At 42.6% G+C, this 26898-nt stretch overlaps 1 long non-coding RNA gene across 1 annotated transcript; it reads right to left on the reverse strand.

The window, feature by feature from the left end:
- Positions 1 to 23660: 23660 nt before the first annotated feature.
- LOC149445690 (uncharacterized) lies at positions 23661 to 26363 on the reverse strand. Its single transcript, XR_016306365.1, has 2 exons — positions 26298 to 26363; positions 23661 to 23859 (listed from the first exon to the last, which is right to left on the reverse strand). It is a non-coding gene; the product is annotated as an uncharacterized LOC149445690 (long non-coding RNA).
- Positions 26364 to 26898: the final 535 nt, after the last annotated feature.

Here is a 26898-nt window from a genome sequence, read left to right on the forward strand (position 1 = left end):
ACTATTCCTCCCACTGACACCAATGATGGAGCACTATTCCTCCCACTGACACCCACGATGGGGCACTATTCCTCCCACTGACACCCACGATGGGGCACTATTCCTCCCACTGACACCCACGATGGGGCACTATTCCTCCCACTGACGCCAATGATGGGGCACTATTCCTCCCACTGACGCCAATGATGGGACACTATTCCTCCCACTGACGCCAATGATGGGACACTATTCCTCCCACTGACGCCAATGATGGGGCACTATTCCTCCCACTGACGCCAATGATGGGACACTATTCCTCCCACTGACGCCAATGATTGGGCACTATTCCTCCCACTGACGCCAATGATTGGGCACTATTCCTCCCACTGACGCCAATGATTGGGCACTATTCCTCCCACTGACGCCAATGATGGAACACTATTCCTCCCACTGACACCAATGATGGGGCACTATTCCTCCCACTGACACCAATGATGGGACACTATTCCTCCCACTGACACCAATGATGGGACACTATTCCTCCCACTGATACCAATGATGGGACACTATTCCTCCCACTGACACCAATGATGGGCACTATTCCTCCCACTGACACCAATGATGGGGCACTATTCCTCCCACTGACACCAACGATGGGACACTATTCCTCCCACTGATACCAACGATGGGACACTATTCATCCCACTGACATCAGTGATGGGGCGCTAGTCCTCCCACTGCAAAATTACAGTTATGAAGTAGCAACGAAAATAATTTTATGGTTGGGGGTCACCACAACATGAGGAACTGTATTAAAGGGTCGCGGCATTAGAAAGGTTGAGAACCACTGATGTAAACTGACAGGCAGGAGAGCATTAATCAGAGAAGCAGCCAAGATGTCCATGGTAACTCTGGAGGAGCGGCAGAGATCCACAGCTCAGGTGGGAGAATCTGTCCACAGGACAACTGTTAGTCGTGCACTCCACAAACCTGGCTTTTATGGAAGAGTGGCAAGAAGAAAGGCATTGTTGAAAGAAAACCATGAGAAGTCCCATTTGCAGTTTGCGAGAAGCCATGTGGGAGACACAGCAAACGTGGAAGAAGGTGCTCTGGTCAGATGAGACCACAATTTAACTTTTTGGCCTAAAGGCAAAATGGTATGTGTGGCGGAAAACTAACACTGCACATCACCCTGAACACATCATCCCCACTGTGAAACATGGTGGTGGCTGCATCATGTTTGTGAGGATGCTTTTCTTCAGTAGGGACAGGGAAGTTGGTCAGAGTTGATGGGAAGATGGATGAAGCCAAATACAGAGCAATCTTAGAAGAAAACCTGTTAGAGTCTGCAAAAGACTTGAGCTTAGGACGGAGGCTCACCTTCCAGCAGGACAACGACCCTAAACATACAGCCAGAGCTACAATGGAATGGTTTAGATCAAAGCATCTTCATGTGTTTGAATGGCCCAGTCAAGGTTCAGACCTAAATCCAATTGAGAATCTGTGGCAAGACTTGAAAATTGCTGTTCACAGACGCTCTTCATCCAACCTGACAGAGCTTGAGCTATTTTGTAAAGACGAATGGGCAAAAATGTCCCTCTAGATGTGCAAAGCTGGTAGAGACATCCCCAAAAAGACTTGCAGCTATAATTGCAGCAAAAGGTGGTTCTACAAAGTATTGACTCAGGGGGGCTGAATAAAAATGCACACCACACATTTCAGATATTTATTTGAAAAACATTTATCATTTTCCTTCCACTTCACAATTATGTGGCACTTTGTGTTGGTCTATCACATACAATCCCAGCAAAATACATTTACGTTTTTGGTTGTAGCATGACAAAATGTGGAAATCTTCAAGGGGTGTGAATACTTTTTCAAGGCACGGTATGTCTGTAACAGGCCTGATTGTCCGTTGTTTCTGTGTCAAAATTTGTCAGTTCTGTGTTGTATTTAAAAATGAATCCACCAGGGGGAGCAGTTGACTTTATAGACACTTTTTCCAGCTAAGCGTCAGTATGTAAGAGTTGCTGTGAGAAGAGTAAACCCCTTCCCTTCTTCCCCCTTCCTAAAAGTAAAAAGGCTTGCAGATAACCTTTAAAAAAAAACATTTACACCTAAGTATTTTGTATCTCAAAGCTCAAATGACATCCAGTATCTCAGGGTCTTCATTTCTGCCTGTTCACAGTGAATGTAGTGTCCTTTGAAGCTTGTAGCTCAGGAAAGTACATGAGCTTCTTTTGAGCCACAAGATTCAATTATTTTTGGCCCCAATAGACCTTAATAGGTTCACCTGAAAAATGAGCGCCATTTTTTTTTTTTCTAGTAACTACCTTTCAGTTCCAACAAAAGTGGGCCATAGACCAATGATGTAGAAATCCAGATAGGTTTATTGAAATGGAAGTTCAGTCAAAGACTATACGTAAAGGGTAACTAAGCCCACAACAGTAAAATCAATCTGTATATGCAGTAAAGCATGCTTGTTTGACCTACTGTGGAACCGAAGGGGTTAATCCTCTTCATTGTGTAAAAAGAATGTTTGATCATGACTTCTCTGACCCCCCCCCCCCTTCTTCTACTGTCCCCAGTCTATCTGCTGATAGAACAGAGCCTTGGAGGCAAGCTGCACATGCTCAGTTTGGTGTGTATTGCTAGAGAGTTTTTTTTTTTCTCTTATTCTTGGGAGAGTGCATGTGATCGGCACAGGGCCAATCAGTTCTGTCCAGACAAAGGATCAGGGGTTCTGCAGCCTCATAGGACAATCGGGGGAGAATGAAACCTCTCCTACAAGCTTTAACCAGTGCTGTGCTGGATACTGATAGAAGTCACAAGACTGCTCTAACTGCTGATGAGAAAAGGTATTTGTCAGTTTATCTTTACTAAAATAATTGCATTTCCATGTTGTGTGCACTGTGGGAGACCAGATATAGTGAATGCAGGGTCTGGGATTTAGTGACACTTTGAATCCACTCCCACACCCATTTAAAGCCTATTTTATCTACCCTGTAAAGGAAAGATCTGTGTACTTACCTATGCTGAGGGAGTTCTGGTCCAGTCAAATGATCAGGTCCCAATGCTGGCTTCAGTAAAGAGCAGGGACAGTTAAAGTACAAAGAAGGGCAACCAAACTGATATGAGGCATGGAGGAGCTATGAGGAAAGATTAGAGGAATTTAATTCTCTCTTGAGAAGAGGAGATTAAGGGAGGATATGATCAACATGTATAAATACATCAGTGGTTCATATAGTGAACTCGGTGTAGAGCTATTCACCCTGAGGTCATCACAGAGGACAAGGGGGCACTCTTTACATCTGGAGGAAAAGAGATTTAATCTCCAAACACGGAAAGGTTTCTTTACAGTGAGAGCTGTGGAAATGTGGAATAGACTCCCTCAAGAGTTGGTTCTGGCCAGCTCAGTGGATTGCTTCAAAAAGGTCCTGGATTATTTCTTAGATACACAGAATATAACTGGATACTTACATTTATAGGTAAGGTAGATTCAGGGAATATCTGATTGCCTCTCGAGGGATCAGGAAGGAATTTTTTTCCCCTGCAGGAGCAAATTAGGTCATGCTTTGCTGGGTGTTTTTTCCTTCCTCTGGATAAACTGTGGGTATAGGATTATAACTTTTTTTTTTTTTATGGTTCAACTGGATGGACTTTTGTCTTTTTTCAGCCAGACTAACTATCTATGTAAAGTTGACAACAGCTGCAGAGCCTAGGCAATGATGTCATCCACAGGCTTCCTATGAGGCATCCGTTATCGGCTGTCCCTCCTCTACTCTGAAGTCGGTGCTAGGAGCCGATCATGTGACCAGACCAGAGCGGCTTCAGAATAGGTAAGTATACCGTTCTTTTCATTTAACGGGGTAGATAGAATAGGTTTGGAATGGGAGTCGGCATAGATGTAAGCAGGGGTGTATTTACCACAAGGCAAACAAGGCATTTGCCAGGGGGGCAGCACTCCCCCAGGAAAAAGGGACATATGCAGCATGGGAACCAGGTGGGATCCAAAAGAGGCTGTGGGCTGTTTGATGGCATATGCAGAGCCCAACTCTTGTCCCCAGGGATGTCTGGAGCTGTGAATGTGAGTGTCTTTCTCTCTGTTGCCGGAGAGTATGTGTTAGTGGAAGGTTCTCTTTGGTGGGGGCAGGGGTGTTGTTGGTCACTGTCAGGCTCTCTCCAGGGGGGGTAGGGGGTCTGGTGTTGGTCGGTGTCAGTCTCTCTCCGCCGGGGGGGGGGGGCGTCTGATTTTTGTGCTGCCTATGGCAGCAGAACACCTGAATACACCACTGGATGTAAGTATAGTTAGGAAGGTATACGCAGCTTGAAACAGATGTGCATTGATCACCTAACTAGATTTCCATTGACCAAGAATAATTTAAAAAAAACCCTCAAGCCTGAGAGGCCTGCAAACACTCTCAAAAATGCCTTTACAAACAAAAAAAAAGTTAACCCCTTGACGCCGAGCGCACACAAATATGCAGCCTCTCTGTGTCTGGGCCTTGACGCCGAACGGCCACATTTGTGTGCAATTAGAAAATACATATGTGCTGAGAGCGGACATAGAGTTGTGTTCAAAATAATAGCAGTGTGTTGAAAAAAGTGAATAAAGCTCAAAATCCTTCTAATAGCTTTTATTTCCATACACACAAATGCATTGGGAACACTACACATTCTATTCCAAATCAAAACATGAAGAAAAATATATCAAATTTGTGTTGTTGCTCTAAAAAAATTGAAGAAAAGTGATTAGACTGTTCAAAAAAATAGCAGTGTTTGTATTCTTCTTTACAAACTCAAACATTCACTATATAAACTGAAAAATGTTTGAAGATTTTGCTTTCCTTTGAATCACTTAATATTTAGTTGTATAAGCACGGTTTCTGAGAACTGCTGTACATCTGTGTTGCATGGAGTCAACCAACATCTGGCAGGTATTCCAGCCCAGGATGATTGGACTACATTCCACAGTTCTTCTCTATTTCTTGGGTTTGCCTCAGAAACTGCATTTTTTGATGTCACCCCACAAGTTTTCTATTGATTAAGATCCGGGGATTGGGCTGGCCATTCCATAACGCCAATCTTGTTGGTCTGGAACCAAGATGTTGCATGTTTACTGGTGTGTTTGGGGTCGTTGTCTTGTTGGAACACCCATTTCAAGGGCATTTCCTCTTCAGCATAAGGCAGCATGACCTCTTCAAGTATTCTGATGTATTCAAACTGATCCATGATCCCTGGTATGAGATAAATAGGCCCAACACCGTAGTATGAGAAACATCCCCATATCATGATGATTGCACAACCATGCTTCACTGTCTTCACAGTGTACTGTAGCTTGAATTCAGTGTTTGGGGGTCGTCTGACAAACTGTCTCCGGCCACTAGACCCAAAAAGAACAATCTTACTTTCATCAGTCCACAAAATGTTGCGCCATTTCTCTTTAGGCCAGTCAATGTGCTCTTTGGCAAATTGTAACCTCTTCAGCACGTCTTTTTTTCAACAGTGGGACTTTGTGGGGGCTTCTTGCAGATAGCTTGGCTTCACATAGGTGGCTTCTAATTGTAACAGTACTCACAGGTAACTTTAGACCTTCTTTGATCTTCCTGGAGATAATTGTTGGCTGAGTCCTTGCCATTTTGGCTATTCTTCTATCCATTCGAATGGTAGTTTTTCTCTTTCTTCCACGTCTTTCAGGTTTTGGTTGCCATTTTAAAGCATTTGCGATCATTTTAGCTGAGCAGCCTATCATTTTCTGCACTTCTTTATATGTTTTCCCCTTTCCAATCAACTTTTTAATCAAGGTACGCTGTTCTTCTGAACAATGTCTGGAACGACCCATTTTCTCAGAATTTCAGAGAGAAATGCACTGTAACCAGCATATACAATATTTGCTGCCTTCCTTCCTTAAATAAGGGCAATAATTGCCACATGTTTTTCAAAGAATGAATGACCTCACTAATAGAACTCCACACTGCTATTATTTTGAACATGCCCCTTTCAATTAGTGATTCAATTACACAGAATCAGCAGCATGCATGTCATGACTGTTGGGTCTGTTGGATTTCTATTACTCTACTACACCTGCTAGTAAATTATTTGCCATGTAGAAATATCATTTCTGCCAAAAACTGTGATTGATCAGGTTAGTGATGTCTGACTGCTATTATTTTGAACACAACTGTATGTTCGAGACTCACCGAAAGGTCCTTATCTCCCCTTTCGATCGGGACCTTTTCCGATCATGTAACCGCCGTGAAGGTGAATCACGGTGGTCACATGACCCTAAATCCTCGCCCCACCTCCAGGCTTCTGAAACTCTTAAAGGGCCAGGAGGTGACGGCGCGAAGTGGTTAAACAACCAAAGAAGCTAAACTCCAGTGGGAGTGCAGCATTAAGAATGAGCCAACTGTGTGCACTGAGCTTGCTTCTGTGACCATCTATCGAAGGCAATAGAGCTGATAGCTTAATACAGCCATCCTCAAGGAAGTATTTCTGATAAACACAGGCAGAAAATGCATTTTGACAATGTGTTACTGCATACCAGACTGCAAAATAACACATTGCCATGTGTTGTCTGCTGCATTGCCTAAAATATCACATGCGCCTCTATCAGTTCATTAGGAAGGTTATTCAAAGAACTGGCTGCCCTAGCACAACACAACAAAGATGTTTAGGCCTCCTGCATACTGATCATTGAGCCCTGGTGCATGAAATCCCAGCATTTTGGTGCAGGTGGAAGGCACAAGGGCACTGTTCATGAAAACTACATGAGAGGCTGAAAGTTGCTGCAGCTGAACGACACAACTAGTTGCATTAATGCTTACAGCAGTATGCAACCGGGAATGACTGCCTGGAACGCAGATGGCTGGTGTTATGGGTATTTAAGGGTTTGTGTTTGGAGGGGAAGGTTTTGTACTAAGAGGAGGGTTTGGGTGGGAGGAATTGTAAAGAACTGTGAGAGGACTTGTGGGGGATTTGGGGTAAAGAAGATTTGTGCTGGAGAGGATAAGGGGGGAGCTTGTGTTTGTGTGAGGGATTTAAGGGAGAGAATGTATGCTGGGAGGGGATTAGGGTGGGGTATTGATGCTGGGATCAGTAGTTGTGCTGGGAGGGGGATTGAGGAAATAATATTTGTGCTAAAAGTGGCAAAGGATTTACTCTAGAAGGATCTGTGCTAGAAGAGGGATTGGCGGGAGAGGGGGTTGTGCTTGAAGGGGGGGGAAGAACTTTGGGGGCATTTGTTGTGCTGAGATGGGGGATTGGAGGGGAAAGAAGATTTGTGCTGCGGGGATTTGGAGAGAGGAATTGGGTGGGGAAAGATGTGTACAGGAATGGGGGGTTGCACTGGGTTGAAGGATTTGGGGGGGGATTTATTCTGAGAGGAGTAGCGGGGGGGAGAAGGATTTGTGTTGGGAGGGTGAATTGAGGGGGATGGGGATAAGTGCTGTGATGGGGAACAAGGGTGGGGATTGTGCTGGGGCTGGGGATTTGAGAATGTGCTGGGTCTGGGGATTTGGGGAAGAGAAGGACTTGTGCTAAAGAAGGTGGAAACAGATTTCTGTTGGAAGGGCATATATTATTATTATATATGGGGGAGAAGATGCTCATTTCTGTTTGCAAATAAAAAATGTATTTCAATATTATACATTACTATCAATGTGTGCCTGTTCCTTTAATATCTAATTTGGAAAGGTGTAATCCATGAAAAGTGGTCCTGTCACTCGAACAAATAACCTAAGAAGTATCATGTAAGAGAATGTGTTTCATACTTCCCTTACATGTGAGTGACTCTACTCTCTTGTGAGCTTCCAGCCACTCTGTCACATATAGAAATTCCAGTGGTTCTGTCAGCACAGTTAGCATTATTTACATAGCTCTGCCCACCATTTTTAAATAAAAAATACCTGTTCTTTTTAGATCTGAAAGTGAAGCATTCATACTGTATGTACTTTATGTAGAAGGCAGTGCTGTAATTTGCAGTGTTTTAGCAGATGGTTTTGTTGTTCCTTTTGACCCAGTCATCATAACGCCTCATACACACAGGTATGAAAAATGCCACTTTCAGAGTTGTGTAGCTTTTTTTCTTTCCTTTTTTTCTTACACCACTGAAACTCAACTGTGTGCATGAGGCCTGTAGTGACTCATAGTACATCTGCATCAGCATAGATAAATGAGAACAAAATGACTTGACACAATGTTTTTCCACTAGATGGTGTATTTGGTCTCTTCACCTTTTGTCTCGTCTTATGCTGTAGTTTTCCATTACATCAGCTACTGAAATTGTTGTATTACAAATGTGTGGGAGGACATTTCAAGTGGTTGAATGCCTGTACTGGGAGAAATATGTAGGCTGCAGTTGCTGAACTCCTTTTAGAAATGCCAGTTATCTATGAAAGGAAACAAGAACTAATGTATATAAGTTGTTGTTTGCTGATGTCATAGTTTGTTTTCCTAGTTGCTTGGATGTCAATGAGTGATTGACTCCGAACACATAAGCAGAGTTCTGACTTCTATTGCTGCGTGCTTGATCTAGGTCAGTGACAAAAAGTACTGAAGCTAGAGTTGGCCAGGCAACTTCTTTTTTTTTTTAAGAAAGTCAGCAATGGCAGGCTAAATATTTCCTTTAGTATATTTGTTATGGACCAGTAGAAGTGAATGTGACTGCTGGAACCACTAAACCTGATTTAAATTACCATCCATACTTAAACTGGTCATACACTAGCAGAATTTTCTCATTTTAAGAACGTTCATTTGATTTCTAATCAGTAGTGGGGTTAAAATGACATTCTTTAACCTCAGTGCCGAAACAAATCGAGCAAATGGAACATTTTTCTCAAAGGAACTAATTTCTAAAAGCGAGTTTGGTTTTCATTTTGGGAAGATCGATTTACTCCAAATTTGAATGTTAAAAACAAACAAAATTTTTAATCACTTTCGAAAGACATACGTCAATTCAATGTACTGAGAATTTTTGTACAAATGTTCAAATCTACTAGTGTATGGCCAGCTATATATATGTCACAACAGATGACATTCTCTTGATCTGAATGTTTTGGATGGATATACCTAATGTCCTCCATCAATGTCTTCAGGGTGAGAAACCGTTCAGTCTCTATTGTCAGACCAATAATTTTAATTAAAAAATTCCTATAATGTTATCTGTACATTTTATGTAGATTATTTACCTATAAATGCCTTCCTTGTGTAGTGCTACTCCCAGAGGAGTATTTTTGCATTAGTATTTTTTCCCAGGTTTCACTGCAGCCAGGCGCCAAGAATTTTCCACAGCCAGGTACACACCCTTTTTCGCACATTGTCTTCAATGACCAAGCCATGGGATGTTTGTTTTTGGAGTTTTATTGTAGAATTGGGGATATTAGTAGGATACTCCAAAATTAGAACTATTCACACCAAGGACATTATTGTATTATTATTATTATTATTATTATACAGGATTTATATAGAACAACAGTTTGCTCAGCGTTTTACAATATAAAGGGAGACAATACAGCAACGATACAGTTCAATAGGAGAGGGCCCTGCTCCTTGGAGCTTACAATCTAAGAGGGAGGGGCTGGTGGTACAAAAGGTAATAATTGTGGGGGATGAACTGATAGGAAGAATAGAAGATTCCTTTATTAGCTGAAGGCAGGATAGGCTTCCCTGAAGAGAGAGGTTTTCAGAGATCGCCTAAAAGTGGGCAGAGTAGGCAATAGTCAGATTGGGGTATAGAGTTCCAGAGGTTAGGGGAGGCTCTGGAGATGAGCATGGGAGGAGGAGACAAGGAAGTTAGAGAGTAGGAGGTTGTGGGAGGAGCGGAGAGTATGGTTTGAGTGATATTTGGAGACAAGATTGGTGATGTAATTTGGGGCAGAGTTATAAATGGCTTTATATGTTATTGTTAATGTTTTGAATTTTATTCGTTGGGCAATGGGAAGCCAGTGGAGGGATTGGCAGAGAGGGATGGTAATGGTTAGTAATGTGGATGAATCTGGCAGCAGCATTCATGATAGACTGAAGAGGGGATTGTAACAAGTGTGCACATAGTGAAGGACGCAGCCTCCATTTTGTTAAGAATCTCCATTTTCTCCCCTCATACTTTCCCCCCTCCCTCTCTGAGAGTCACAGTGACATATGGCAGCGTGTGTGTGTTAAAAAAGTGTCACAGGCCAGAGCCCAGCAGGGGGGCTATGAGCTATAGGACCCCCAAGGGAGCTGGGACCTCACTGTCCAAAGAACCTGTAAAATGTAGCACCTTTTAAAAGCTACAGCAAGGCTTCCCAGGAGTTCAAAGCCATTCCAAAGAAGGCGGGCCAGCTAACACTTTTAAAAATCCATTTTTTCCCTATGTCTCATATCTTGGAATATGAGAGACTTGCATAAAAACCAGGCATATCGTCAGATTGGCCACGAGGAGGCAAACCGTTTGATAGTTTACTCTTCGTGGTTGGAATACATAGAAAAGCAGAAAAGTAGATCTCGTTAACCATTCAGTGTATAATTTCATAATTCATATCTAATCAATCCTCAGACGTGTCTGCATAATAATCTACCCGCGGGTGGAGTGTCACTTATGCATATGGAAAGTTATGAGCCAAAATAGGAGTTATGAGAGATTTTGGCTCTAGTTGAGGTATTCGCCAAGACCACCCCTCACTAAATGAGGTATTGGTCCTTGACTTCAGAGACACCCCCTGCTGGGGAACTACAAATAGGGCTGTCAGGCCTAAGAGAGGGAAGTTGAAAAATTCTCCCATTTAACATCAATACCACCTGGGGGGCCCGTACCCTTTCGCTCTGAAACTTGATCTGCTAACCCAGAACTTTGGCAAGTACCTTAACCCTTTAACCTCTCTCTGTTATCTATTTGCTGTGCTGTTGTTCTCTGTATATTTATATATATATTGGTTACATCTTTGTTCTGTAAATATTCTTATTGCACTCCTTTTTGACTTTTCAGTAATAAATCTTTCCTTCTGAAAGTGTTGGACTGTTTCTATAGCTCTTAATTTCAATTTACTAATTCCTGCCTCTAAAGAGAACGCTACTGTGTTTGTTTAACCCTGTGTATAACCGGCCTGCGGTGACCGTGTTATACAGACAATTACCTCAACCATTATAGTGTTATTGCAGATATTGCAGAGTTTCCTTTTTCTCTGTACAAAAGGAGGTGGTGGCAGTGTGAAGGGTTAATTGCGTAATGAACCTGACCCAGTAACAATCGCTCAGGCTGCCGGTACACCGATTGTGGTCCAATTAGCTGGAAAATCGTTGTGCAAGGTGCAGCTGGGTGTGGCATTGTTATGCACGTGACATCGCGGTTTTAGATTGGCTAGTCCTTCGGTCACGAGTTTGGTGAGAAGGGCTGGGGTCTGACACCACGGTTGTCACATATTGGTGACACCGATCGTCGGATCGTCACATATTGGTGGCAGCGATCTTGCGTCCGTCACAGGGATAGCCTGCGATGAGGTAGGCCAATGAGGAGGGAGTTGCAATAATCAAGGCGAGAGATAACAAGGGAGTGAATAATTTGCTTATTGGTTTCAGAGGTTAAGAATGGGCATATCTTGGAGATGTTGACATCTAGCTGATCTCTTAGTTGAGCACTTTTGAAGTCCTGGATGAAAGCAGATAGCAGGCTTCCCTTTAATTTTGTAGCAACAAGTAGTTTAGGAGTAAGCAAGTGCCTTTAGTGGTAGTAATAGTTGTAGGGCTGAGCTCCTCTGGTACAGGCCTGTTATGGCAGCATGTGACAGTCCAAAAGTAATAGAACTGAGCAAAGTCTTTTGCAGTAGCAACAGTTAGACAAGCTCTTCAGAACACCAGCCAGTTTTCCCTTTTCTCAGACCAACACTGACCATCAAGCACCAGAGGCATAGCAAGTGCCCAAGATCTCTGTATCTGCACTCACAAGCCCAAGGACAGAATGGCAGCCTCCCTCCAATCTTCCAAGCAACTCTCTCTCTCCAGGTGATACCAGACAGATCTTTGGCAGATGGCTCACCTCAGTCAGCTTACTGTAGAAGCAGGGTCACTCTTAGCTCCAGGCCCTCAGGTCACCCACCTGAGGCCCGCATGGCAGCAAGTGCCAGGCAAGGCAAGCCTGCTTCCAGCCTGGCTTGGTTCAATACTCTCCCGGAAAGCCACTGAACCCATTTGCTCACAGATCGTAAATACCACTCCCAGCATGCAGTGGGGCCAGCCTCCCCTGCAATTGGCCAGGGCTGTATCCATATCCATGCTGCTCATTTGCCTAGTTTCCTTCCAGATTCTGGAAGGCTCTCATAGCTTCCTGAAGGCAGGCAGAACTCAGACAGACTCAGCAGCACCAGAGCATCATAAGCAGACCTGACTAATCGATTAGAGCAGTGAGCCCAATTAGATTTTCCTAACAGCCTCTCTGTTAAATGGAGAAACACAGCTATACTTATACTAACTATACAGATCCTAGTACCTAACTAGCAGAGTGTTACCTTTGTGTAGATATTCAGCTCTGTTTCCTTCTGGGAGTATAAAGAAGAAGCCCTGTGTAAGCTCCAAGTTATACTCTAGAGTTTACAATAAGCTGAGCAATCATTCTCCTCCCCAGGTAAAAGTGCAGGCGCCTGCATGGCCAATTCCCAGCCAAGCACCAGAGGTATTGTCACACGCTCCCCAATACTTGGAAGTCACATGCTCCCCAATACCTGTAAGTTCTAGGTATGGTACATTGCTTCCCCAAGTAAACAGAGTGGTGTACCAAATGTAGGTGAGGGGTTTAGCATTAGGCCTCATGCACACTGGAGGGTTTTGCTATATCTCCTAAGCTCCTTCCCTCCTGTCAGCAGTGTTTTGACAGAGGAAAACCGCTTGACACATGTTTAGCCACATCAAGTGCTTAGGTATTAATTTCATTGGCTAGAATAATAATTTATTCTGGCCATTGAAATGAAGTAGTGATCAAGCCTTAAACACACCTAACGCTCGCGTGCATTTAGGTGAGTTAACACGTGTTTACATGCGTCAAGTGTTTTTTCTGCCAAAATACTGCTGCCCCTAGATGCGCTGGCACTGTTTTATTTTTGCTACCTCTAAACGCCCCCATCTCTTAACTCCTCCAAATGTCTATGTATGCATGAACACATAGGCTAACATGCAGAAGCATTTGGAGGCAGAAAAAAAAACAGGCTTCATAAAGGGGAGGTCCTGTTACCCTGAAACATGTAGCCACTTCCTGTCACCATCACCCAGGTGAGAGAGGTGCTATTTGGTGTTGCAGCCATCTTGCTACACCTGGAAGTCACTGCTGCCTATGTTTCAGCCTAACAGCTGTACTGCCACCAAGAACTCTGCTTCAGACAGCCACTTGCCTGCCGAACTCTACAGCCTCCCAGTGATCCTGAGGAAGTCTCTATGGGTTTATGACAAGCCTTGATCCACTTTTAATTAGTGAGGCCACAGCCATGATGCTTTACTGTGTGATTCAAGAATTATAGTCTTAGTTGTGTTTTGTGAACAGTAACACCGCTAAAGGCAACCCATTCCAGTGAATAGGGCCTCACCACAACTGCCCTGTAGCTGTGTGCAATGCGCTTGGTTGCAGCTTAGTAGTTTGAGCTTTTAGGGGTTAAAACAGGAGTGGAGGAGGTGCCATAATGCCTCCCAGCTGCCTGTTATATATCCTCTGAAATGCAATCCATTGCAGATTTCTATGCAGAAGGCAACATCAATATAAACAAGCCCTTACTCATGTCTATCCATCTTGCTTTCTCAATTGGAAAAATGGCAGGACCAGTCTGTAATTGTTAATTCCTAACTTCCTTTCCTGCAGTGTCTTTTTGTAGACCACACAATTTGGATTATCTCCTAGATTGTAAACTCGAAAGAGCAGGGCCCTCGAACCCCTCGTGTTTTGCATTGTATTCTTACTGTACTGTCGCATGTTCTGTCCCCCTTTGTAATGTACAGCGCTGAGCGAACTGTTGGCACTTTATAATATTGTATAATAATATCCCAACCAAATGACTACACCTGTACTTTTCCCTGCTCTGTGCACCAACATGCTCAGGTGCCTACAGAGGCTGGAAACAAGGTGGACCAGGATGAAGATCTGCCCACTTGAGAATTGATTAAGTCCCCAGTCACACTGGATGCGAATTGGCATGCGATTTGCATGCAATGCGACTTGCAAATCGCATGCCAAGTCACACCCTATTGTCCACAATTAGAGCGGTCATATCAGTGCGGTTCCGACTTTGTTGGAGCCACACCGATTTCTAAAGTAGTACATGAACTACTTTTGGTGCGATTTGTATAGACATCTGTGTCAGATGTCTTGCAAATCGCACCTAAAATTGGCATCTCACCCGACTTTGAAATCGTGCGACTTCACTGTAAGTTGCACGATTTTATAGCCTGGCATCAGTCTGTGTATTGGTGTTTACCTGTAAATGTGCTTCCTCCTTTCCTGAAACTGGAACTTTTGCATTCTTGAAATACATTGGATGCTTGTGCACAGGTAAATAATCGGAAAAAAACAGTCCACGCCACCTAGTAATCCTCCTTATTGTGTAAAACAGTTGCCAGCACTTAAACCATAAATTACAAAACTATAAACAAACAGTGCAGTATGTATTCCTTAAATATATCCATATATCCATGTGCTATCTTATACACAACACCAAAAGTGTCTATTTATACAATATCTCCTAGATTGTAAGCTCGAAAGAGCAGGGCCCTCGATCCCCTCATGTTTTGCATTGTATTGGTATTGTTCTGTCGCATGTTCTGTCCCCCTTTGTAATGTACAGTGCTGAGCGAACTATTGGCGCTTTATAAATACTGTATAATAATAATAACAAATAATCAATAGATACATTAAACATCTATAATTGAAGTGTTCTAACCTTGCACCAAGCTGTTAGAATTCATACGTTTATCACATCTGCAAAAACATTTGTCCTGATGTTAGATTACCATTTATATATTCTTTTCACCATTTATCTTCTTTTTCACCATTTTTATCTTCGGTGTTAGATTACCATTTAGATATTCTTTTCACCAACAGTACCATTTATATTGGAACCATCAATGGCTTATGGGCCCTGGGGCATGTGTGTATGCCTGCCCTGCAGTGCTAATTTCAATTGCTGTTGTTAGTTGTATTTATACCCTTGTGGGTGGCATTTTGCAGGGAATGCATGCACACAGTTTAATGACTTCCAGATGTCCTTACTGTTTGACATTGTTTTTATGTTTTGTATGTCTATGTAAATACTGAGGCTATTGAGCAACGTTTGTTACCACTAGCTTTTTATGCATGGCTATTTTTTTGCCATGAATAAATAATTATTCTTAAATAATTATTCTTAAACAATAATCCTGATGCAAGTCTTGTTTGCTGTCAGATTAACCACTTGTCTCATTGAGGGGGCTTTACCCACTGCAAGCGATTTGCTTTTTGTGTAAAACATAAATTACAAAACTATAAACAAACAGTGCAGAATGTATTCCTTAAATATATCAATATATTCATGTGTTAACTTATAAACAACACCAAAAAGTGTCAATTTATACAATAACAAATAATCAATAGATACATTAAACACCCATAGTTGAAGTGTTCTAAGGTTGTACCAAGCTGTTAGAATTCATACGTTTATCACATCTGTAAACAAAAATATTTTTAAATAACATGGTTCTCAAATATTCAGACATCTTAATCTGTGCAGAATTCCTTTCAATGCAACTCTACCAATAATGTGACAGTGCTCCCCCTCCAAGTGCTCCCCCTCCATCCTTAATCAGAAACATGCTCACCCTTATAGATGGACCTTATCTATTATACTATGCATGCTTTTTGCCAGCTACTGGGGTACATTTTTGATGTCTCTTCTTTATTCCTCCGCATTCACTCAATATAAAATAAATGGGACCATAGTGTACACTGTATCAAACTATGTATTCATTTAATAGATGAAACACTCACATTAAAATGTGCACTTTAGCATACACTGCCTTCTCAGCATATAAATCATAAAACCAGACAGTCTGTTTACAGATTAACGCAGCAGTCATTCCAGCTCTGCAAGACCGGTACATTCAGCGTGATGATGTCACAACCAGCTCTGCCCCCCGTTACTGTCAAACCGCTTTCTTAGGGGTATGTCTGGGTAAATTATACTGTATCATATCCTATGGCTTTATATTAGATACTGTGTCATATTTTATGGAAGAAGAACATCGTTACTCTAGGCCAGACTTTCTCAACCAGGGTGCCTTGGCAAAATGTCTAAAAATTGCCCAAAGCTTGTATACAAGACAATGGGTGGAACAAGCCATAGGTTTTCATAGTACACCATTACAACCTTCTAGCCGCAGGCGTCCTGACAGCCAATAACATCATCAGTTGATAAGGAGGTTGTCCGTCACCTGCTCAGCATCCTAGTTTGATCATCACCTGCCCCTCTCCATCAGTGCTAGGGTCACATTAGCTCAATGATGGAGAAAAACTGAGGGAGAAGAGAAACATTGGGATACTAGTCAGTACCAGTGTGCAGAAGTGTATTTGCTTTGAAAGAATATATCACCTCTAATGTCGGGTGTCCTACATGTGTGGATGTTTTGGTGTTCTATAAAATTATTAGAACAGTTTTTCATATTTTAAAATGGGATGCCTCAAGACTGTCCATAATTTTAAAGGGTGCCTCAGGACTGTCCATAATTTTAAAGGGTGCCTTGACTGAAAAAAAGTTGAGAAACACTGCTCTAGGCTGCTGTCCTGATTTGGACTTCATACATTCCCCCTATCATCTCCATTACACAGGGGGAAGGGGTTGTAAAGTCCACAGAAGATATCTTGGAAAAATGATGACATTGTTTGAGTTTGCAGTTCAATACATGAGTTACACTGGATTTCTATCAAAATTAACAAGTATTTTTTGTACTTGCAGAAAATGTAGTTGGCTTGAAAAAAAAAAAGAAAACTAATGGAGCTACCACATCTGAGGACTGCTGAACTTCAATATATCACATTTGCTTTTTTTTTTGTTAAGATAGTCTTGATTCCTTCATCCACCAGAAACATTTTGATTAGAAGCATTTCTAGGGTCCCTGGAGACCAGGGGCACCTCTGAGAACACAGATTGAAATGTTGTTGGGCTGGTAGGCTACCATGATGACCACTTTGGATCAAATCCAAAACGAATATATTATCTTTAATAGAACAAACATGGATTGGTCTAAAAACTGAAATGTCATATTGTGATGACAAAAACAAATGGATTGAAAAGTAGATAAACTATGATGTCTCAAACCATATACTACATAGAATATATCATCTCCATATCTCAAAGGAGACCTGGGGCACTCAGTACAAGACCTGGGTCATGCCCTCTGGGTTCCACAGTCTAACAACACTCCTGGTTTTGATATAGTCATTGACAACTCCTAAACTGCCTGATAACTTCAGGTTTGAACTTTAATATAATTTAGATTTATAGTCACGAAGTATCATGTACTTTTATTAGGCTGTTTATGGCTATCTTAAAATTCCTAAAGTCATGCATCTTTTTGTCCTCTACATTTTATAGCCTTTTGGTTTCCCAACAGGTCATGTGATTCTACTCAGTTGACTTGTTATCTTTGCTAACTGTTATTGAGCTGGCAGCAGTATTGTGTAACAGGGTGGGGGATGGGAAAGTTCATGTTTACAACATATAAATCAGCACTGAAGTTAGATACGAAAAAATGTAGGCAAGCTGACCTCATGTTAACCAAGTGCAACAACAGAAGAGGGAGGAATACATTTATGCATATCTTTGGACATTTGGATTTACAATTACATTGTATTAAAAAAATACAATTTATATTTTTCTTTTAAAGTCATGTATAAAATGTTCCTACATTTTTATTTTATACATCAATACAGCAATGATGTACAATGTACATTTCCTGCCTCCAAAGGAGTTTACACTCTCTAGGGCTGGGTTCACACCTATGCAGGTTGCGTTTGAGCCATTTCTGCATTGCGTTTCGTGTTTTTGCACTTGCGGTTTTTGCTGAGTTTTTGACGCGTTTTGCCTCTTTTTGGGGGTTTTTATTTTTCTTGTTACTAGGCAGATTTAAAATGTAAATGCATCAAAAATGCAGCAAAAACACAATACATGCTTTTCTGCAGTGTTTCCATTGAAGTCTGTAGAACCAAAAATGCAACGTTTTGCGTTAAAAAAAAGTCCCTGACCCTTTCCAAAAAACGCAGCGGGTGAAATCGCACAGGTGTGAACATGTCCCATAGGAAATCATGTTAAATGGACTGTACTGCGTTTCTGCAGAAAACGCTTCGCTGTGAACCTAGGGTGAAGGCCCTAGCACAATCATTCAGAAATCCACCGCAGCCAGTCTGGGTTTAAGCCAATTAATTTACCACTATGTTTTTAGGTTGTGGGATCTAAAACCTAATCACATACAGAAAATACAAATAACATATGGTTCTCTAGTAGGAAGAGACCACAGCAACTGTATCAACCATTTTGCCAAATATTATAGTTTATATATTAATTTATTAAAGGTGGCTAAAAAGCAAATTAACAGTTGTTTCCCCTTTATCTTAGGGTGTCTCTATCTGGATGAAGGACCAAAGGAGACACCTTTTGACAGCAGCATTATCCGTTTGGGGAGATGTCAGTGTTAGATGCACTATCAAATTTACATGGACTTGGTTCACAAATGAAAGTCAAACTCCTGCTAACACTTTCTAGGTCTCATGCATGCGGGGCATTTAGTCTCAGTGCAAGAGGCTCTGATGTTTAGGTGTGGGTGGAAGGTACAGGTGCACTGTCCAGCCTTGCTGCCGGCAGCCTGCCTGAATCTGAGAGGCTGAAAATTGCTGCTGCTGAAATGTGCACCGAGCAGTTCTTGCATTTAGTAACATATGTACCCAGAGACAAATGTCCAGAATACAAACAGTCTGCGTTCCAGGAATTCATCGCTGGGTCCATACTGCACTAAACATAAGTACTGTTCAATGAACCATCCAGCTCCATCCAACTGCAGCAGCTGTCAGCCTTTTATAGAGTTTGACAGGCTGCCGCCAGTGGGGCTGGTCGGTGGGCTTGTTCCTTTCACCCACACCTAAACTCCAGGGCCTCATGCATCAGGGCTAAATGCTTTATATGCATGAGGCCTTACGCAGTTATAGCAACAATTTCTTTTTTAAGATAAAGGTTTTCCATAAAGAATAAAAGTTGACCATTGAAAGCACCAATGTCCGTGTTAAATGACTTCTCTCCCCTCTCTACATTGCACTTAAGACTATGAGCTCATTTACACTTTCATTGTCTGTGAAAAGCAATCTGTGGTGGATTGCTTTTCACACATTAGCAAGGTGGTGGCTGACCTGAGTATGTGGTGGTTGTGAAGCCAGGTCTATTCTTTCTCACTAAATATAGACATTTGTTTTGAGTTCTAAATGTCTGAATCTGACAATACAGTGGCAAGAAAAAGTATGTGAACTTGTGCATTTTGGAGTGGCCCAGTCAGAGCTCAGACCTTAACCCCGTAGAGATGCTGTAGAATGACCTCGAGAGCAGTTCATACCAGACATCCTACAAATGTGTCTGAGTTGAAGCAGTTTTGTAAAGAGAAATGGTCAAAAATGCCTCCTGAATGTTGTGTGGGTCTGATCCAGAGATACCAAAAGAGCTTGATTGAGAACATTGCTGTCAAAGGAGGTTTGACCAGGTATTAACTCCAAGGATTCCCTTAAGCCAGCCATAGTTGGTTCAAATCTCGGCTGGTTCAGCAGGGACCAGCCGAGGTTCAATCCATGTATGGGCAGGCTGATTGTACCCAAATTGATACATTAATCTACTTGGGTACAACCAGCATGTTGGATTTCTAGCATATGATTATTGCCAGTGGCTATAGCTGCTGGCAATCTGTGTTTTCTCGGCAGCCACTGCTCCCTGCGCAAGCACAGGAAAGAAAATTGCATCACCTATGGCCTACTTTACTTTTTTCCTCCAGCACTGTGAATATTTAATCGGGAGACATAAGAAGTTAGAATGTTTTGTGTGTCATCAGCTTAAGCACATTGTGTTTGTTTATTGTTCACATTTTATGACAAATAACTGCAGAAAACCAGTTAATTCCAAGAGGTTCACATATTTTTTCTTGCCACTGTATGTATAGGTCACAGCGATTAAAAATCATGATGCCCAAACTGACCCTGAGTGGGACTGTGTATTCAGCATGCATGGATAGGAGGTGCTAATATTTTTAGCTCTAATAAATACTAAGAATGTTGGGTGAAATTAGAGCAGGCTAAATTAGGTGTAATAGAATGTGTGTACAAACACACCTAGAACAAAACTAGGTCAGGAAATGACCATGGCACTATACCCCCCAGCTTCCTAAGATGGGAAAGATGGACACCTTTTAATCATAAAGTACGCTTTTGATAGCTGAATAATCGATTTTTATGGACATTCATGATTCAGACCAAAAACGAAGGACCAATGGTGAGGAATGAGGGACAGAGGAATTTGGTGCCAAATGAGGGACAGTTGGGAGCTACAGTGGATATAAAAAGTCTACACACCCCTGTTAAAATGTCAGGTTTCTGTGATGTAAAAAAATGAGCCAAAGATAAATAATTCCAGAACTTTTTCCACCTTTTAATGTGACCTATAAACTACAACTCAGTTGAACAACAAACTGAAATCTTTTAGGTGGAGGGAAGTAAAAATTAAAATATTATGGTTGCATAAGTGTGCACACCCCTAAACTACTACTTTGTTGAAGAACCTTTTGATTTGTTTACAGCACTTAGTCTTTTTGGGTATGAGTCTATCAGCATGGCACATCTTGACTTTCTAATATTTGCCCACTCTTCCTTGCAATAACACTCCAAATCTGTCAGATCACGAGGGCATCTCCTGTGCACAGCCCTCTTCAGATCACCCCACAGATTTTCAATCAGATTCAGGTCTGGGCTCTGGCTGGGCCATTCCAAAACTGTAATTTTCTTCAGGTGAAGCCATTCCTTTGTTGATGTAGATATATGCTTTGGGTCGTTGTCATGCTGAAAGATGAAGTTCCTCTCCATGTTCAGCTTTCTAGTAGACACCTAAAGGTTTTGTGCCACTATTGGCTGGTATTTGGAACTGTTCATAATTCCCCCTACCTTGACTAAGGCCTCAGTTCCAGCTGAAGAAAAGCAGCCCCAAAGCATGATGCTGCCACCACCATGCTTCACTGTGCGTATGGTGTTCTTTTGGTGATGTGCAGTGTTGCTTTTGCGCCAAACATATCTTTTGGAATTATGGCCAAAAAGTTCAACCTTGGTTTCATCATACCATAACATGGTTTCCCACATGCTTTTGGGAGACTTCAAGGTTTTTGCAAAATTTATCCAGGCTTCAATGTTTTTCTTTGCAAGAAAATGCTTCCATCTTGCCACTCTACCCCATAGGCCAGACATATGAAGAATACGGGAGATTGTTGTCACATGTACCACACAGCCAGTACTTGCCAGATATTCCTGCAGCTCCTTTAATGTTTCTGTAGGCCTCTTGGCAGCCTCCCAGACCAGTTTTCATCTTGCCTTTTAATTATTATTATTATTATACAGTATTTATAAAGCGCCAATAGTTCGCTCAGCGCTGTACATTACAAAGGGGGACAGAACATGTGACAGAACAACAACAATACAATGCAAAAAATGAGGGGATCGAGGGCCCTACTCTTTCGAGCTTACAATCTAGGAGGGAGGGGATGGTGGCACAGGAGGAGATAGCTGTGAGGGATGGAATGGTAGGAAGAGTGGAGGAGGTTGGCAAGTTAGCAGGGGGTGGGGTAGGCTTCCCTGAAGAGGTGGGTTTTCAGGGTGCGCCTAAAGGAGAGTAGGTGATAATCTGATGGGTTGGGGTAGGGAGTTCCAGAGGATGGGTGACACCCTGGAGAAGTCCTGGAGGCGGGCATGGGAGGAGGAGACCAGGGAACTAGAGAGGAGGTCTTGTGAGGAGTGGAGTGTGCGTGCTGGGTGGTACTTGGATATTAGGTCAGTGATGTAGTTCGGGGCAGTATGGTGGACGGCTTTGTACGTCAGTGTCAGGATTTTGAATTTGATCCACTGTGCATTCGGAAGCCAGTGGAGGGATTGGCAGAGGGGGGTGGCAGAAATGGAGCTGTTGGAAAGGTGAATGAGTCTGGCAGCCGTATTCAGGATCGACTGAAGCAGGGATAGCCAGCGGCGAGGTAGGCCAGTGAGGAGGGAGTTGCAGTAGTCGAGTCGTGATATGATGAGGGAGTGGATGAGCTGTTTAGTGGTTTCTGGGGTTAGGAACGTGCGTATTTTGGCGATGTTGCGGAGGTGGAGTCTGCACGAGCTTGTTAAAGATTGGACTTGGGGCTGGAAGGATAGGTTGGAGTCCAGAATGACACCAAGTACTCTGGCCTGCGGGGCGGGTTTGATGGATGTGATGGATGTCAGTGGGGGGTGGTGTCCGGGCTGGGGGGAAGACAAGAAACTCGGTTTTGAAGAGGTTCAATTTAGGAAGTGGAGCGACATCCAGTCTGATATGTCACTCAGTAGGTGTGTGATTCAGGCGGAGACTGAGGTGGTGAGGTGGGGGGTTGAGAGATAGATTTGTGTGTCGTCGGCATATAGGTGGTAGTTGAAGCCGTGAGAGTGTATGAGTTGGCCAAGGGAGGAGGTGTAGATGGAGAAGAGAAGGGGCCCGAGGACGGAGCCTTGAGGGACCCCAACAGAGAGGGGAAGGTGGTAGCATTATAGGTAACGCTGAAAGAGCGTTGTGACAGGTAGGATGAGAGCCAGGAGAGAGCAGAATCTCTGAGGCCAAGGGAGTATAGTTTTTTAATCAATTTTGGAGGGATGTCCAGTTCTTGGTAATGTCACTGTTGCGCCATATTTTCATCACTTGATGCTGACTGTCTTCACTGTTTTCCATGGTATATCTAATGCCTTGGAACTTCTTTTGTACTCTTCTCCTGACTGATACCTTTTAACAATGAGATCCCTCTGATGCTTTGGAAAATCTCTGCGGATCATGGCTTTTGCTGTAGGATGCAACTAAGAAAATGTCAGGAAAGACCTACTAGAACAGCTGAACTTTACTTGGGCTTAATCAGAGGCACTTTAAATGATGGCAGGTGTATACTGACTTCTATTTAACATGATTTTGAATGTGATTTCTTCATTTTGAACACAGCTACATCCCCAGTTATAAGAGGGTGTGCGCACTTATGCAACCACATTATTTTCGTTTTTATGTTTACTTCCCCCCTAAAAGATTTCAGTTTGTTTTTCAATTGAGCTATGCAGGTTATAAGTCGCATTAAACGTGGAAAAAGTTCTAAAATGATTTATCTTTGTCTGCTTTTGTTACATCATAGAAACCTGACATTTTAACAGGGGTGTGTAGACTTTTTATATTCACTGTATGATGCTCTGTTTACATTTAGCATTGTATGAAAAGGTTTACATTGTGTAGTTTTGATTGAAAAAATGTGTCTGAAAATGTGTGTGAAAAAATATTTAGTTAGTTTATAGATCCAGTCCTACGATATTCCTCTGGTGTTGGTACTCAGACAATCCACACTTTACCTAACACACACATCCCTTTTGTTAGCCAGGCAATTACCCTTTTACTGCATATAAGGGTATAGAAAATGACTTCACATTAATCATTGCTATATTGGCAGAGATAAATAGTACAAAAAGAAAAACATTCATTGCAGCTGCTCCCTTGCATTTCATTCACCAGTCTCCAGAGGCTAGCCAAAGTGTGCACCATACATGGAAAGGTTATCATTCCACACATTATCCATCAATCTTGTTACATGTACTTCAGGGATCCATTACTCTGGCAAGGCCTACAAGACACAAGTCATGAGATAAATTCAATGACCCAAAATAAGGATGCAGCAAATATGTTTAAAAGAAACGTTAGAATTCTTTATATCGTTTTTTGAAGCTAAAGAAGCAGTATGACAACTGGACAACTAGAAATTTTAGGAGGTCAGAATTGACAGCCTATTTATGTCTCTTTTGGCAGGTTAGTCGCTGAGAATTTCAGCAGTTTTTGTTATAGACAATTTAGTATTGCCAGTGAGTTGGGGCCCTTTGCCTACCAGTTTTATTGTGGGTTACTGTACTGTTGGATACTTTAATAAATGTGCCCATGTATATCGATGTAGCGCTACCCCAGAAGGAGCTAGTGGTTAAGTTGGGTCCTCTGTTCTCTGCCATGACCTCACAAAGGACTCAGCCCCTTTGACACACCAGGTTAATAGAGAGAGGAAGCAACACAATGACCATTCCTTAACACTCTGTATTTAGGCTATCTTAAGTAAGACACCAAAGCTGTTGGTAGAGGCAACCTTGTATATTGTTATTCAGAAGGGTTATAATCAAGCAAATGCAGATTGAACATCAACATTAATTACACAATCCAGCACACTAGCAATTGACAAAAGAGAGAGAGTTGGGCAATAACTTTTGGTGCACTAGAGGTAGTCCTTCTACTCTTCAAGAAGTAAGAAGTGCAGCACAACCCAAACAAGGCAGGGAGGTGACAACAGTGAAAGTGTGCACAGTAAACTGAGTTTTAATGACGTGGTATAAACTTCAGTGGCCTAAGTAACACATTGTGGTAACTGAAAGGTAAATTGCTATCGGCCTCCTGATTTCAGTGGGTTGTCTCCTGTCAGGGTTACTGGGGAGCTGGCGGCCCTCTCACCAACTCTATATCATGATGATGCAGTCTCTGATGGAAGGAGTCCCCTCTTGGTTTGGTCCAGGTGTGACCATAACTTGGCTGACAGCTCAGCTGGCCCAACAAAAGCTCCAGTCTCTCAGCAGCAGCCCTCAATGTATACTGAACAGTCAGCAATTCTGGCCTACCCTCAGGCTTTCTCGGGAGCCTCTATCTTACCCCCTCAGGTTTCAACAGGTCTGAATTCTCAGGTTTGATGGGTGCCAAAGATGGTTGGCTTTCCCAGACAAAAGAATATAATGGCCTTTGACTACTCCTGTCACACACAGGCTGTTGGGATCTGTACTTCAGAAAGACAGTATTTAATAGTATGGCCGCTGACTTGAACTACACCTCCCAGGATTCCAAATGTTCTGCATGAAGTTCATAGACTTGTTGTGACTGGGATCTCCTCCTGATGGCTGGAGGAGAATTGTGCAGGAGCATTAACACTCAACAAAAAGGAGCAACAAGAAATATGCATTCAGAGCAGTCTTGGTTTCATAACTCCGTTGTCCAGTTCATACTATTTGCATAAACATTTTTTTCCTAACACAAATGTTTTCTCCAGAGTATGGACTGGTTTGGTCTGAAACCCAAGTAATTTTAGACCTCCAACAATCAAAACAGAAGGTGTGATTGTTTGAGTTTTGCAGTGGGTAATCTATGTACACCAGCGAACATTGCCTTTATGTGGATAACACTTGCCCAGCATATCTATTTCTATACCATGAATCACCAAATCAGTTTCAGATTGGGCTGCATGCTGCTGATTAAGAGAAGCCTCGGAAAGCCCAATCTGATGTGTATTGGCAGCTTTAGTAGAAATATCTCACAAACTATAGGAAGAGCATACAAAGTGTAAACCGTTTTTGAATAGTCCCATTGTTCTGGCCTTAATGTCATTACATCCTGTTTAACAAGGATAAGCAGTAACATGATCTACTTGTTTTTGCTGCATTCAGAAAATGAGGGGGAGGGAGGAACTAGTTCGGAATCCAGCCAAGATGGAATTTTCCAGAAACACCAAGGACGCAGGATTCCAGGGAATGTACTAATCTAAGTGAACAAAAGTGATTTTTGTTTCTTACATCATGTAAAGGTCACAAATTAGGCTGGCAATAAACATATGTAGCACTACCCTCTTGAGGGTCGCTGTGTTTCTGGATCCCTGTTGGATAGGGTAATAGGGATTATGGGATGCCCAACTTGACTGAATCAATGCATGGGGACCACTTCCTTCCTATTTACAGAAGCAGGTCCTAGACTGTTCTTTTCCTTGAAAGCCGTCCGTCATTACGGATCAGAAGCAACTGCCCCTTATGGGCTAGGGACTCATAGCCCCCTCTGAAAGTTAGTTTGTTGCAAACTACATGCAGAGATGTCTGCTCTCCCTTTTAGAACTGCTCCCAGCTTTACAGCCTGCAGACACTACCAGCCCTCCTGGCTGCTCTCCCAGGACAAGGAAAAGGATTAAGCACAGTGCTGTCCTTTAAAAGCTTCCTACATGTGGTAGTCTCTCCCCTTGTAGATCCCTGTGTGTGCTGGTGTACTCACTCTGTCCTCATTGCTCCCACTGCTCCCGGGTCTTGATCCTGTTCATGTTGTGATGCTGAATGGACCCTCCTGAACTAGCTCAATCACAGCCTGGAGGCCAGCCCCCCCAGACCTACAGGGCCCCTCCCAGGCCACTGACCGTCACCTCAGCACTCCATCTTCCATCCAACTCCCCTGCCATCCTGACTCTCCCATACTTATGGGTTGGTCTTACCACTCTACCAGGGCCTCAAAACCAGGGATTGGTTAGACACAACTAAACATGCAGATTAAGTCTCTACCCCTTCTGCCCACTGACTTCTGGAAGGTTCCATGCTCCTCCAGCACTAGGTGGAGTCCAAAGTTGTTAAGCCATCCAGCCTGAACTGCAGTAACCCAACCTAATTACAGACTCACAGAGGTACCATGAGTCATACACAATAGATTTACCTACACTACCCTAGCACCACACTAGAGGGTGCTACACTCAAAAGTAACATGTTATAAAATGTACAGGTAAGGGCTGATTCACACCAGCAGTCACGCTGAACGCATGGCCACTGGTGTGTGCTGGCAGAACAGTGTTGAAGCACCCATCCTGATGCATCATACTGTTTTCTTT

The sequence above is a fragment of the Staurois parvus genome, unplaced genomic scaffold, assembly GCF_062004578.1.
Source record: "Staurois parvus isolate SC_StPar_1 unplaced genomic scaffold, SC_StPar_1.0 ptg000715l, whole genome shotgun sequence".
Classification (NCBI taxonomy): Eukaryota; Metazoa; Chordata; class Amphibia; order Anura; family Ranidae; genus Staurois; species Staurois parvus.